The sequence below is a fragment of the Nomascus leucogenys genome, chromosome 3, assembly GCF_006542625.1.
Source record: "Nomascus leucogenys isolate Asia chromosome 3, Asia_NLE_v1, whole genome shotgun sequence".
In the NCBI taxonomy this organism is placed as follows: Eukaryota; Metazoa; Chordata; class Mammalia; order Primates; family Hylobatidae; genus Nomascus; species Nomascus leucogenys.
The window spans coordinates 38,926,118-38,940,869 of NC_044383.1; positions in this window are offsets into that span (position 1 = coordinate 38,926,118).

Consider the following 14,752-nt stretch of genomic DNA (forward strand, 5'->3'; position numbering starts at 1 on the left):
AAACAGCAGATGCTGGAGAGGATGTGGAGAAATAGGAACGCTTTTATACTGTTGGTGGCACTGTAAACTAGTTCAATCATTGTAGAAGACAGTGTGGCAATTCCTCAAGGATCTAGAGCTAGAAATATCATTTGACCCAGCAATCCAATTACTGGGTATATACCCAAAGGATTACAAATCTTGCTACTTTAATGACACATGCACACATGCACGTGTATGTTTATTGCAGCACTATTCACAATAGCAAAGACTTGGAATCAACCCACATGTCCATCAATGATAGACTGGATTAAGATAATGTGGTACATATACACCATGGAATACTATGCAGCCATAAAAAAGGATGAGTTCATGTCCTTTGCAAGGACATGGATGAAGCTTGAAACTATCATTCTGAGCAAACTATCACAAGGACAGAAAACCAAACACCGCATGTTCTCACTCATAGGTGGGAAGTGAACAATGAGAACACTTGGAGGTAGGTTGGGGAACATCACACCCTTGGGCCTGTCTTGGCATGGAGAGCAGGGGGAAGGATAGCATTAGGAGAAATACCTTAATGTAAATGATGAGTTAATGGGTGCAGCAAATCAACATGGCATATGTACACCTATGTAACAAACCTGCATGTTGTGCACGTGTACCCTAGAATTTAAAGTATAATAAATAAATAAATAAATAAATAAGAAAACTTACAATCATGGTGGAAGGGGAAGCAGGCACATTTTCACATGGTAGAGCAGGAGATAAAGCAAGAGCTGGAGGAAGTGCTACACACTTTTACAACAACCAGATCTCATGAGAACTCACTCACTATCATGAGAACAGCATACAGTAAGGCTGCCCCCATGATTCAATCACCTCCCACCAGACCCCTCCTGCAACACTGTAGATTACAATTCAACATGAGATTTGCGTGGGGTCACAGAGCCAAATAATTTCATTCTGCCTCTAGCCCCTCCCAAATCTCATGTCCTTCTCACATTTCAAAACACAATCATGCCTTCCCAACAGTCCCCCAAAATGTTAACTCATTCCAGCATTAACTCAAAGGTCCAAGTCCAAAGCATCATCTGAGACAAGGCAAGTCCCTTCCACCTATGAGCCTGTAAAATCAAAAACAAATTAGGTACTTCCAAGACACAATGGGGATACAGGCACTGGATAAATACTCCCATTCCAAAAGGGAGAAATCAGCCAAAACAAAGGGGCTACAGGTCCCATGCAAGTCCAAAACCCAGCAGGGCAGTCATTAAATCTTAAAGCTCCAAAATAATCTCCTTTGACTCCATGTCTCACATCCAGGCCACACTGACACAGGGGGTGGGCTTCCAAGGCCCTAGGCAGCTCTGCCTCTGTAGCTTTGCATGGTACAGCCCCCTTGGCTGCTTTCATGGGCTGGCACTGAGTGCCTACAGCTTTTCTAGGTGCATGGGGCAAGCTGTCAGTGGATCTACCATTCTGGGGTCTGGAGAACAGAGGCCCTTTTCTCACAGCTCCACTAGGCAGCCCCAGTGGAAACTCTGTGTGAAGGCTCCAACCCCACATTTCCCCTCTACCCTTCCCTAGTAGAGGTTCTCCATGAGGACTCCACCTCTGCAGCAGACTTCTGCCTGGAAATCCAGGCATTTCCATACATCCTCTGAAATCTAGGCAGAGGCTCCCAAGCTTCAATTCTTGCCCTCTCCCAACCCACAGACTTAACACTACATGGAGGCTGCCAAGGTTTGGGACTTGCACCCTCTGAAGCAATGGCCTGAGCTGTACTTTGGCCCCTTTTAGCCACAGCTGGAGCTGGAGTTGCCAAGATGCATGGCACTGTCCTGAGATGTCCTGAAGCTGCACAGAGCAGCGAGGCCCTGGTCTGCAAAATCATTTTTCCCTCCTAGACCTCTAGGCCTGTAATGGGAGGGGCTGCTGTGAAGGTCTCTGAAATGCCCTGGAGGCATTTTCCCCATTGTCTTGGCTATTAACATTTAGCTCCTCTTTACTTATGCAAGTTTCTGCAGCAGGCTTGAATTCTTCCCCAGAAAATGGGTTTTTCTTTTCTACCATATGATCAGGCTGCAAATATTCCAAACATCTATGCTCTGCTTCCTTTTTAAATATGAGTTCCAGGCTGGGCGTGGTGGCTCACACCTATAAGCCCAGCACAATGGGAGGCCAAGGTGGGCAGAATGCCTAAGGTCAGGAGTTCGAGACCAGTCTGGCTAACATGGTGAAACCCTGTCTCTACTAAAATTATAAAAAGAGTAGCTTTTAGGTGCTTTACCACATACAAACAAATGTAACTGGCTAGGTGCAGTGTCTCACTTCTCTAATTCCAGTACTTTGGGAGGGTGAGGCAGGAGGATTGCTTGAGTCCATGAGTTCGAGACCAGCTTGGCAACCTAGTGAGACCCTCATCTGTACAAAAAATAAATTTTAAAAAAATACCAAGCACAGACATGCTTGTAGTTCTGGCTACTTGGTTGGCTGAGGTGGGAGGATCACGTGAGCCCAGGAGATAACAGGTTGCCATCAACCATGATCAGGCCACTGCACTCCAGCCTGAAACAGAGCTAGACCTTGTCTAAAAAAAAAAAAAAAAAAAAAAAAGTAACCATGTGAGATGAATCTGTTAATTTGCTTGGCTGAAATCATTTCACTATGAACATGTATATGAAAACATTATGTTGTACACCTTAAATATATAAAATTTAAAATATATACGTAATAGAAGAATTTAAAATTTTCCCTTGCTGTTACAGGTACAGAAGTTAGTAAATTATTGTTCTTCCTCTTTTCCAACAGGAGTAACAAAATAAATAAAATTGAAATCTTGCCCTGTAAAGTCAAAAGACTAGAGGCAATCCAATTTAGAACCCCGAAAGTCAGTTTTAATGAGGAAATTATGCCACCTCGTGGTAGTTTAGTATATTGCCACATATAACCATTTTCAGGATACAGTATTACTAAATTTTGAGATTGTTCTCCAGCTTGTAAGTAGAGGGCCTCCTGTGATTTCATGTCAACTTACTTGCGGGAAAGAAAAGTGTTGCCTATTAAATGAGATAGTTATCATCTGATCGTCAACGAACCTGACAAAAACAAGCAATGGAACAGGATTCACTAATAAATGGTACTGGGACAACTGGCTAATCATATGCAGAAAATTGAAACTGGACCCCTTCCTTACACCTTATACAAAAATTAACTCAAGATCACTTAAAGATTTAAATATAAAACCCAAAACTATAAAAATTCTAGAAGAAAATCTAGGCCATCAGCACAGGCAAATACTACATGAAGAAAATACCAAAAGCAATTGCAACAAAGACAAAAACTGACAAATGGGACCTAATTAAATAAAGGAGCTTCTGCACAGCAAAAGAAACTATCATCAGAGTGAACAGACAACCTACAGAATGGGAGAAAATTTTGCTATCTATCCATCTGACAAAGGTCTAATATCCAGAGTCTACAAAAGACTTAAACAAATTTACAAGAAAAAAATAAACAACCCCACTAAAAAGTGGGCAAAGGACATGAACAGACACTTCTCAAAAGAAGACATTCATGTGGCCAACAAACATATGTAAAAAAGCTCAGCATCACTGATCGTTAGAGAAATGCAAATCAAAACCACAATGAGATACCACCTCACACCAGTCAGAATGGCAATTATTAAAAAGTCAAAAAACAACAGATGCTGGTGAGGTTGCAGAGAAAAAAGAACACTTTTATACTGTTGGTGAGAGTGTAAATTAGTTCAACCACTGTGGAAGACAGTCTGGTGATTCCTCAAAGATCTAGAAGCAGAAATAACATTTGACCCAGCAATCCCATTACTGGGTATATACCCAGAGGAATATAAATCATTCTGTTATAAAGATAAACACACGTATGTTCATTGCAGCACGTTTCACAATAGCAAAGACATAGAATCAACCCAAATGCCCATCAATGATAGACTGGATAAAGAAAATGTGGTACCTATACATCATGGAATACTATGCAGCCATAAAAAGAAATGAGGTCATGTCCTCTGCAGGAACATGGATGAAGCTGGAAGCTGTTATCTTCAGCAGAATAACACAGGAACAGAAAACCAAACACCTCATGTCCTCACTTATAAGTGGGAGCTGAACAATGAGAACACATAGACACATGGGGATAACAACACACACTGGGGCCTGTTGGGGGCACGGGGAGCATCAGGAAGAATAGCTAATGGATGCTGGGCTTAATACCTAGGTGACAGATTGCTCTGTGTAGCAAATCACCATAGCACACATTTACCTATGTAACAAACCTGCACATCCTGTACATGTGCCCTGGAACTTAAAAATTGAAGAAAATAAACAAATGAGACGGTTATAATGAATAAGTAAAATGTTTGTATATAATTGAACCACTACTATCAATAACAGGAAATCATTTGAGTTAGCTAATTCCAAAATAAGGGTTGTTCCCAACTGAAACATTATAATTCTACGTTTGGAGTTAAATTTTTATACTGGCTGCAGAGAGAGACTGAAGTCACTAACAAAATTTTTACCTTCATTGTTCAGTGGAAAACAAAAGGTCTGAAGGACACTTCAGAAGCCAAGCTCACCAGTGAAGCCATTTAACTGGGCCTTGGTCCAAACCTGCCCAGGCCCAAGTGAGATTCTTGCAGGCACAGTAATGACGAGATTATTAGTGCTGGGCGTGGGGCGGGCTGGGCGGGAGGCAGTTGGTGCAGAATACTGCCTTAGCTGGAGGCCTAAACAGGCAGTTAATAGGTTATTCAGCTAAAAATTGCTCCAAGGTAATTTTCTTTTAAAGCAAAAAGATCTAAAAACAAAGTTGCAGAGAACAAAGTAAAAACCAAGCAGTAACTAATAACAGTGAAAATCTGGCAAAAGATGGCACAATCTTTATCATATCTGTTGATGAAAAGAGTCAAACTGTAAATTATTTGAAGAGATTAATTCTGAGCCAAATTTGAGGGACATGCCCTCGTGAGACAGCCATCAGGATGTCCTAAGAACATGTTCCCAAGGTGGTCAGGGTGCAGCTTGGTTTTATACATTTTAGGGAGACATGGGACTTTAATCAAATACTTTGAAGAAATACCTTGGTTTGGTCCAGAAAGGCAGGACAACTCAAAGTGGTGGGGGCAGTGGGGCAAAGCTTCCAGCTTATAGGTAGATTTAAAAATGTTCTGGTTGACAATTGGTTGAGTTTATTTGAAGACCTGAGATCAATAGGAAGGAATGTCTGGGTTAAGATAAAGGATTGTGGAGACCAAAATTCTTAGTTGCAAAGGAAGCCTTCAGATAGTAAAGGGAATAGGTCATAAAATGTTTCTTATCAGACTTAAAGTCTGTGCTGATGTTAATGCTGGACAGGTATAATGAGGTATGTCCTACCCCCACTTCCCGTCATGGCCTGAACCAGTCTTTCAGGTTAAGTTTTAAGAGTGCCCTAGCTGAAGAGGAAGTTCATTCAGATGGTTGGGGGTACTTAGAATTTATTTCTGGTTTACATATCATTCCCTTAACATAAAAATAAAAGCAGCTATTAGAAAAGAGTTCAATGACTTACGCTGTTATTTAATAGACATTAATTTTTGAAGCAGAAAAGCATATTGGGTGGCTAACTTGAACTCTCACATGAAGTTTTACTTAACAGAACACCTCATAACAATTTATATTAAAAAGATTTAGCATAAGTAATGTGCTTTTAACAGTACACAGAGTAGTGCAATACACTATGCATACATGGTAGCAATTATCATTAGACTATGACTATAGTATGTTTTTCTTGTTGTCTACAAGCTTGCCTCTGACAAAAAACAAACAAACAAACAAAAAACAGCATAACTCACAAAATGCTGAGGAAAACAAAACAAAACAAAACTACTGCCCTTTGGATGATTATAACTGCATGTGATTCAAAATGCTGCTTCATATCTCAGTGACAAATCTGAAAAGGATGAAAATACTAACCATTATGAAAATCATGAAACATTAATGAAAAAGGTGATATTTAAATTAAGCATTAAAGAATAGGTTGGGTTAACAAAATAATGCACATTGCTTCCAAAGACCATTTCAAATATCTCCAACTGGTTTTATATTTCCTTGCATTTGAGAATCACAATTCTGGAGGGAAGTTTGCATAAACACTTCACTTCTCTCTGTACCCATAACCTTTGCCATGTAACTTTGCAGTGTCCTCCCACCATGATTCTGGGCTTGCCCCTGTGACTTTCTTTAGCCATGGGAAATTAGCTGCGATGCAAGTAGAGCTTGAAAAGTACTTACTCAATTTCACTTACTTTTGCGTCTCTGCCTTTGTTATGAGAAGATCATGTCTGAGCTAGCTCTTTAGTGGCAGAAGGATGAGAAAACCTTCTCAGCAGTCTCCTCAACCCCATTGAGTGTAAATCAACTGAATACCAGCTGGCCACAGATGTGAGTCTAGCCAAGGCCAGCTGAGCCAATCATTCAAGACCTGCCTAGACCAGCTGACCACAGCCAACTCACAAACTCAGAAATAATAAGCATTTTAAGCCACTGAGCTTTGAGGGTGGTTTTGTACCTGGCAGTGGCTAACTAGTACATTCCATAATTACCATCACAGGGCATTTTGCTTATTTTATTCTTGTCCCAACTTCTTGGTCAAAAAATGACTTTTATTCTGATTTATAAAATATGTCTTTGAGATCAAGATAGCTGACTGAATGCCCTTGTTTACTTCTTCTCCCTCCCAATATCTTCTTTTAAATGACAAAATAAATATAAACATTAATCTATAGCAGCATTGAAAATCCAGGAGGTGAATAACAGACCATAAAATTGAGCAACTTCTAGAAGACTAAGTATATGGAAATAAATTGCCAACAAAATACAACCAACCTAAATTTCAAAACATCAGATATGAAGAAAGAGATTTCTTTAAAAAATAAGAGTTTGGCAAGGTGTTGTGGCTCACTCCTGTAATCTTAACACTTTGGGGGGCCAAGGCAGGCAGATCACTTAAGCCCAGGAATTAAAGACCAGCCTGGGCAACATGGCAAAACTCCCCCTTTACAAAAAATACTTTAAAAAAATATAGCTGGGTGTGGTGGCACAAACCTATAGTCCCAGCTACTCGGGAGGCTGAGGTGGAGGATCACTTGCCCAGGAAGTGGAGGTTTCAGTGAGCCGGTGCCACTGCACTCCAGCCGGGGTGACAGAGCAAGACTTTGTCTTAAAAAGAAAAAAAAAAATCTAGTTGGGCATAGTGGCACACGCCTGTTGTCCCAACTACTTGGGAAGGATCACTTGAGCCCAGGAGGTTGAGACTGCAGTAGGCTATGATCATGCCTCTGTACTCCAGCCTGGGCAAGAGCAAAACCCAGGCTCAGAAAAAAAAAAAAAAAAACAAAAACAAAAAAAAACTGTACTACTAAATTTAAATATATTTGTTTATGCATGATGCTCTACTATCACTGTTGTGGTTCAAATACACCTTCAAAGTCCTCTGACCATAATTCCAATTTTGGGGACAGGTGGAAAATAGGTATAACTTTATGATGACAAAAGCTGGGCAAGCAGAAAAAAATATAGCATGTCTTGTTAAGAGGGAGACTTTTCTAAGTGTCAAGGACTACAGGTACAAGCCCTATTATCATAGATAGTTGTGTGATAACCTTCCTGTGAGTATCTTCTTGTCAGCCTCCCCCATCTCCAACTGAATCTTTGACAATCAACTTCCAGGCAAAGATACAAATAAGACCCACAGACAGGTTCTTCCTACTATATGATATAGCAGCGTACCTGGAGTTACACTAACTGAAAAGTGAGGGCACAATTCTCCAGACTGCAAGCCTTCTGACACCAACTATAAGCTTTGAGTTTCCCAAAATCACTCTCAGATTCAATAATTTGCTTGCAAGATTCACAGTACTGAAAGCTTGTATATTCTCAGTAACCAGCCAAAGGAAGAGATGCATCGGGTGGAGTTATGGAGGGGTCCAAATGAAACAGGAGAGTTCCTTGACCCCCCTCTCAGGACGTGCAATAGGGGTGTGGCTCACCTGTTTGGTGCTCAAATCCTTGACAGGTGGGGGAGCATGCAGACAGGCATGTGGAGTACCTAGGGTGAGTGATTTGGGCTCCGGCCCCATAGTAGTCTCTAGGGGTGGGTGCCTGCGGCCCCAGTGTTACAATGCTCTTTTAACCTTGCCTTCCTCAGATGGCCTAAGTGTTAACCAGCTCAATGGGCCCTCTGCCTTTTCACAAGGGCAGAGGTCTAGTGTGACAGCTTTCTGCATCCTGAGCTCTTGCCCAGTGTCCTGAAACAATTGGGTCACACACGGGCTTGAAGGATGAATGCAGAGGTTTTAATGAGTGGTGGAGGTGGCTCTCAGCAGGATGGATGGGGAGCTGGAAGTGGGGATGGAGTGGGAAGATGATCTTCCCCTGGAGTTTGGTCATCCAGCAGCTGAACGCCTCTTGGACCGCCCCCAGCCAAACTCCTCTTGGTGTTGAGACATTCCTTCTCTTCTTTCTCTGCTGTGCCATTTGGCCATTTGCCTCCTTATCTCCTTGTCTCTTTGTCTCCTCATCTGCTTCTGGAGCCTGAGGTTTGGGGTTTATTTGGATACAGGATACAGGGGCATGGCAAACCAAAAGGCAACTTTTGGGGCACAAAACCAGAAGTGCCTGTACTCAGTTAGGGCCATGGGTCTCCAGGCTTGAGAATGGGGCCTTTGCTGGGGAAAGGCCTTCTTCTACCCAGTATTTCCCTCTCTCCTGTCCACATCACAAATGCTGAGCTTTCCGTTAACCTCTACCCATGGATCCATGGCAAGTGTTACTTCCTCCCAGCCACAGTGGGCTACAATACCTGTACAAGGCAAAGCTCACCCTACTGTCTGTGTCCAGGGGTTTTATTCAGGCTTAATGGTTAATTCATTGGCCACAGGTTAAATGTAGGCATCAGCTCTCCCTGCTTCCCAGGAGGTCAGGCTGACATCATGGGGGCCCACCATTACACACCTTATTTTGAGATAGGGTGTCACTCCATCATCCAGGCTAGAGTGCAGTGGTGCCATCATAACTCACTACAGCCTCAAACTCCTGGGCTCAAGCAATCCTCCCACTTCAGCCTCCCAAGTAGCTGGGATCACAGGCACACGCTGCCATGCCTGGCTAATTTTTAAATTATTATTTGTAGAGATGTGGTCTCATCACATTAGCCAAGTTGGTCTCCAACTCGTGGGCTCAAGCTATCCTCCCACCTCAGCCTCCCAAAGTGCTGGGATTAGGGGCATAAACCACAGCACTCAGGCCATGAATCACCTTATTAGCACTAACTAGCCTTGTGGTCTGAGGGGCCCACCAAGAATAACAAAGACATTCCTATCATTTAGGAAATTCCAATAGCTTAGAGATTACCTCCTAGGAGCCAAGACAAAGGCCAGGTCTCTCCTTGGATGAGGCCAGATTCTTTATTAAGAAGAAACTTTTCTCTGTTGACCAGAAAGGTTCTGTGACTCTTATTGGGGAAGTAGGGTAAATATATGGCAAACAAAAGGCCAGTATAATGATCTGCAGTCATGAGTTAACTGAGGGATACCCTTGTTGTCTACAACATATAATAATGTAAGGAAGAAAAAATAGTTCATAGTTCTTCACTGGGACTCCCTATAACAAAAGATAGGTTAACAGGAAAAAAAGTTTATTAACATGTATATTTTCATATATACAAGAAAGACATGTAAGGAATAAATAACTTTTTAGAGTACAGAGAAAACGAGCGTGGAGAAAATGCCTGGTTAAGATGAGAGAGCCAGGAAAACCACTTTACACAAAGGTAAGATTTGTTATCTGAGGGCACCTTCTCCATTTAGTCATCCCTTCTTTGTGCAAAGAAGATATCCTTATTGAGAGGAAAGATCACCTCAGCCATCAAGCAGACCATCTGGAGGCAAAGCCCATTATCTGAGGAATTCAAGAAGTAATTACACTTCCCTATTATCTTGTGAAAGGAAAATGATCTCAGGACCCCGAAATCACAAGTCAAGGGAAAAGTCAAGCAGGGAACTACAAACCTGCCTCCCATTTTATTCCAAAATAAGATAGCTAAAAAGATAAAAGAGGTACATACCTCCCTCACAATTTGCCCACAAGGAAATTCCTTGTGGGCCTCAAGATCCTTACCCTAAAGGAGTTCTGTTGAATTTCACTCTGACAATGAACTGATAGCTTATCTTCACAGGTGCAGCACGGAAACTCATCCCTCTGCTACCTGAGACAAATGCATATCTGATTACCTCCTCTGCCCTATTGTTTATGTAAAAATACAGATTCATTGAGCCATACTAAATTGTGTATTCTGTGGAAGGCTGATCAAGGACTCAAAAGAATGCAACCTTTTGTCTGTTATTTACTTACGACCTGGAAGCCCCCCCATGCCCTCCCCTCTTTCAAGTTGTCCCACCTTTCCCAACCAAACCAATGTACATCTTATACATATTGATTGATGATACATATATATATGTATAAAATGTATAAAAACAAGCTGTAACCCAAACACTTCCGGCACATGTCATTAGGACCTCCTGAGGCTGCATCACAGGTGCATCCTTAACGCTGGCCAAATAAACTTTCTAAATTGGTTGAGACCCATCTCAGATATTTTGGGTGCACAATCTAAAACACGCTTGTCCAGCCCACAGTTCACAGGCCGCATGTGGCCTAGGACAGCTTTGGATGCAGCCCAACACAAATTCATGAGCTTTCTTAAAACATTAGAAGAGATTTTTCGCGATTTTTTTTTTTTTTAGCTAATCAGCTATCATTAGTGTTAGTGTATTTTGTATGGCCCAACACAATTCTTCTTCCAATGTGGCCCAAGGCAGGCAAAATATTGGACAACCCTAATTGAATATCCGTTATTTCTTTCTTTTCCCTGATTGCCCTGGCCAGAATTTCCAATACTATGTTGAATAGGAGTGGTGAGAGAGGGTCTCCTTGTCTTGTGCCAGTTTTCAAAGGGAATGTTTCCAGTTTTTGCCCATTCAGTATGATATTAGCTGTGGGTTTGTCATAAACAGCTCTTATTATTTTGAGATACGTTCCATCAATGCCTAGTTTATTGAGAGTTTTTCGCATGAAGAACTGTTGAATTTTGTTGAAGGCCTTTTCTGCATCTATTGAGATAATCATGTGGTTTTAATCATTGGTTCTCTCTATGGGATGGATTACGTTTATTGATTTGCATATGTTGAATCAGCCTTGCATCCCAGGGAAGAAGCTGACTTGATCCTGGTGGATAAGCTTTTTGATGTGCTGCTGAATTCGGTTTGCCAGTATTTTATTGGGGATTTTCGCATCTTTGTTCATCAGGGATACTGGCCTGAAATTTTCCTATTTGTTGTGTCTCTGTCAGGTTTTGGTATCAGGATGATGCTGGCCTCATAAAATGAGTTAGGAAGAATTTCTTCTTTTTCTATTGTTTGGAATAGTTCCAGAGGGAATGGTACCAACTCCTCTTTGTACCTCTGGTAGAATTCGGCTGTGAATCTGTCAGGTCCTGGATTTTTTTGCTGGTAGGCTATTAATTACTGCCTCAATTTCAGAATTTGTTATTGGTCTATTCAGGGATTCAACTTCTTCCTGGTTTAGGAAAAGAAGAAGTCAAATTGTCTCTGTTCGCAGATGACATGATTGTATATTTAGAAAACCCCATCATCTCAGCCCAAAATATCCTTAAGCCGATAAGTAACTTCAGCAAAGTCTCAGGATACAAAACCAATGTGCGAAAATCACAAGCATTCCTATACACCAATAACAGACAAATAGAGGGCCAAATCATGAGTGAACTCCCATTCACAATTGCTACAAAGAGAATAAAATACCTAGGAATCCAATTTAAAAGGGATGTGAAGGAACTCTTCAAGGAGAACTACAAACCACTGCTCAATGAAATAAGAGAGAACACAAATAAATGGAAAAACATTCCATGCTCATGGATAGGGATAATCAATATCATGAAAATGGCCACACTGCCCAAAGTAATTTATAGATTCAGTGCTATCCCCATCAAGCTAACACTGACTTTCTTCACAGAATTGGAAAAAACTACTTTAAAGTTCATAGGGAACCAAAAAAGAGCCCGCATTGCCAAGACAACCCTAAGCAAAATGAACAAAGCAGGAGGCATCACGCTACCTGACTTCAAACTACACTACAAGGCTTCAGTAACCAAAACAGCATGGTACTTGTACCAAAACAGATATATAGACCAATGGAACAGAATAGAGGCCTCAGAAATAACACCACACATCTACAACCATCTGATCTTTCACAAACCTGACAAAAAAAAACAATGGGGAAAGGATTCCCTACTTAATAAATGGTGTTGGGAAAACCGGCTAGTCATATGCAGAAAGCTAAGACTGGATCCCTTCCTTATACCTTATATAAAAATTAACTGAAGATGGATTAAAGACTTAAATGTAAGACCTAAAACCATAAAAAGCCTAGAAGAAAACCTAGGCAATACCATTCAGGACATAGGCATGGGCAAGGACTTCATGACTAAAACACCAAAAGCAATGGCAACAAAAGCCAAAATTGAATAATGGGATGTGACTAAGCTAAAGAGCTTCTGCACAGCAAAAGAAACTATCATCAGAGTGAACAGGCAACCTACAGAATGGGAGAAAAGTTTTGCAATCTATCCATCTGACAAAGGGCTAATATCCACAATCTACAAGGAACTTAAACAAATTTACAAAAAAAACTCAAACCACCCCATCAAAAAGTGGGCAAAGGATATGAGAACAGACACTTCTCAAAAGAAGACATTTATGCAGCCAACAAACATGAAAAAAAGCTCATCATCACTGGTCATTAGACAAATGCAAATCAAAACCACGATAAGATAACATCTCATACCAGTTAGAATGGTGATCATTAAAAAGTCAGGAAACAACAGGTGCTGGAGAGGATGTAGAGAAATAGGAACACTTTTACACTGTTGGTGGGACTGCAAACTAGTTCAACCATTTGTGGAAGTCGGTGTGGTGATTCCTCAGGGATCTAGAACTAGAAATACCATTTGACCCAGCCATCCCATTATGGGTATATACCCAAAGGATTATAAATCATGCTGCTATAAAGACACATGCACACGTATGTTTATTGCGGCACTGTTCACAATAGCAAAGACTTGGAACCAACCCAAATACCCATCAATGATACACTGGATTAAGAAAATGTGGCCCATATACACCACGGAATACTATGCAGCCATAAAAAACGAAGAGTTCATGTCCTTTGCAGGGACATGGGTGAAGCTGGAAACCATCATTTTCAGCAAATTAACACAAGAATAGAAAACCAAACACTGCATGTTCTCACTTGTAAGTGGGAGTTGAACAATGAGAACACATGGACACAGGGAGGGGAACATCACACACCGGGGCCTGTTGGTGGGAGGGATAGCATTAGGAGAAATACCTAATGTAGCTGACGGATTGATGGGTGCAGCAAACCACCATGGCACATGTATACCTATGTAACAAACCTGCACATGCTGCACGTGTACCCCAGAACTTAAAGTACAAAAAATATATATAGGACACCTCTGACTAAAGCCACATCTGGTATCAGGCCTCTTTCCCAAAAATGTATAAGTAACAAGAATTTCAATACACCTCCAGAATGCACGCATATTGAAACCCATTGTGCAAACTTCGCTGACATCAAGGCACCAAAATGTCTACACATGTAACCATTTATCATGACCTACATTACTAATATGGTCCAAAGTACCCTTAAGTTCCTGCTTTAAGGTCCATAAATACCACTACGGAAAATCCACTGCTACATGCTCAGTCCTCTCTTGCTGAAGTGTCCCAGTACACCCTGCTGCAGTGTTCTTTCTAATAAAACTTTCCTTTTCAAACCTATACTATTGTTGGTAAATTCTTTTACCAGCAGGGAGCCAACCAGTCTTCACTGCCCGGGCTTTGACACCTTGCCTGGCACTTAAAAGCGGAGAATTTGCTGTGTAAATTTATCTTACAAATGGGCACCTTTTCAAAACTACTCCTGCATCTGCAGTTTCTTAAAATAAGCAGTTCAAAATAATCAATTCATCAAAGAGGCATATTTTGGGGTGGTATATTATGGTCTTCTACAGTCATAAGAGACTTTGGGGTGATGTGGCCTGATCCCAAACAATGACTAGATTCATAATACAAATATTAAATTACTAGTATGTCAAGTTATGTTATAAAATCATTCCATCTTTCATAAAGCAAAACTTTGTTTATGGAATTTTTGTTTTCCAGCAAGGAATCAAGACTACTTAACCTCTCCAGTAGAATTTCTTAGCCTGGGCAACATGGCAAGACCCTGCCTCTACAAAAATTTAAAAATAAAAAAATTAGTTGGGTGTGGTGGCATACACCTGTGGTCCCAGCTACTTCGGAGGCTGAGGCAGGAGGATCACATGAGCCAAGGAGGTTGAGACTACAGTGAGCTATGTTTGCACTACTGAACTATAGCCTGGGAAACAGTGAGACCCTCTCTCAAAAATACTAATAATAATTTCTTGAGGTTTTGAAGAATGAATAAATGAAAAGAAAATCCTTGAACATTTGTAGGGGACACTATTCCTGGCTTATTCAACATTCTCCCCTACCTACTTTTTCCTTCCTAACAGAGTAACACCAATGTAATTCAGTTATCCACCCATTTCCCCAGGCAGCTAAATACCTTGG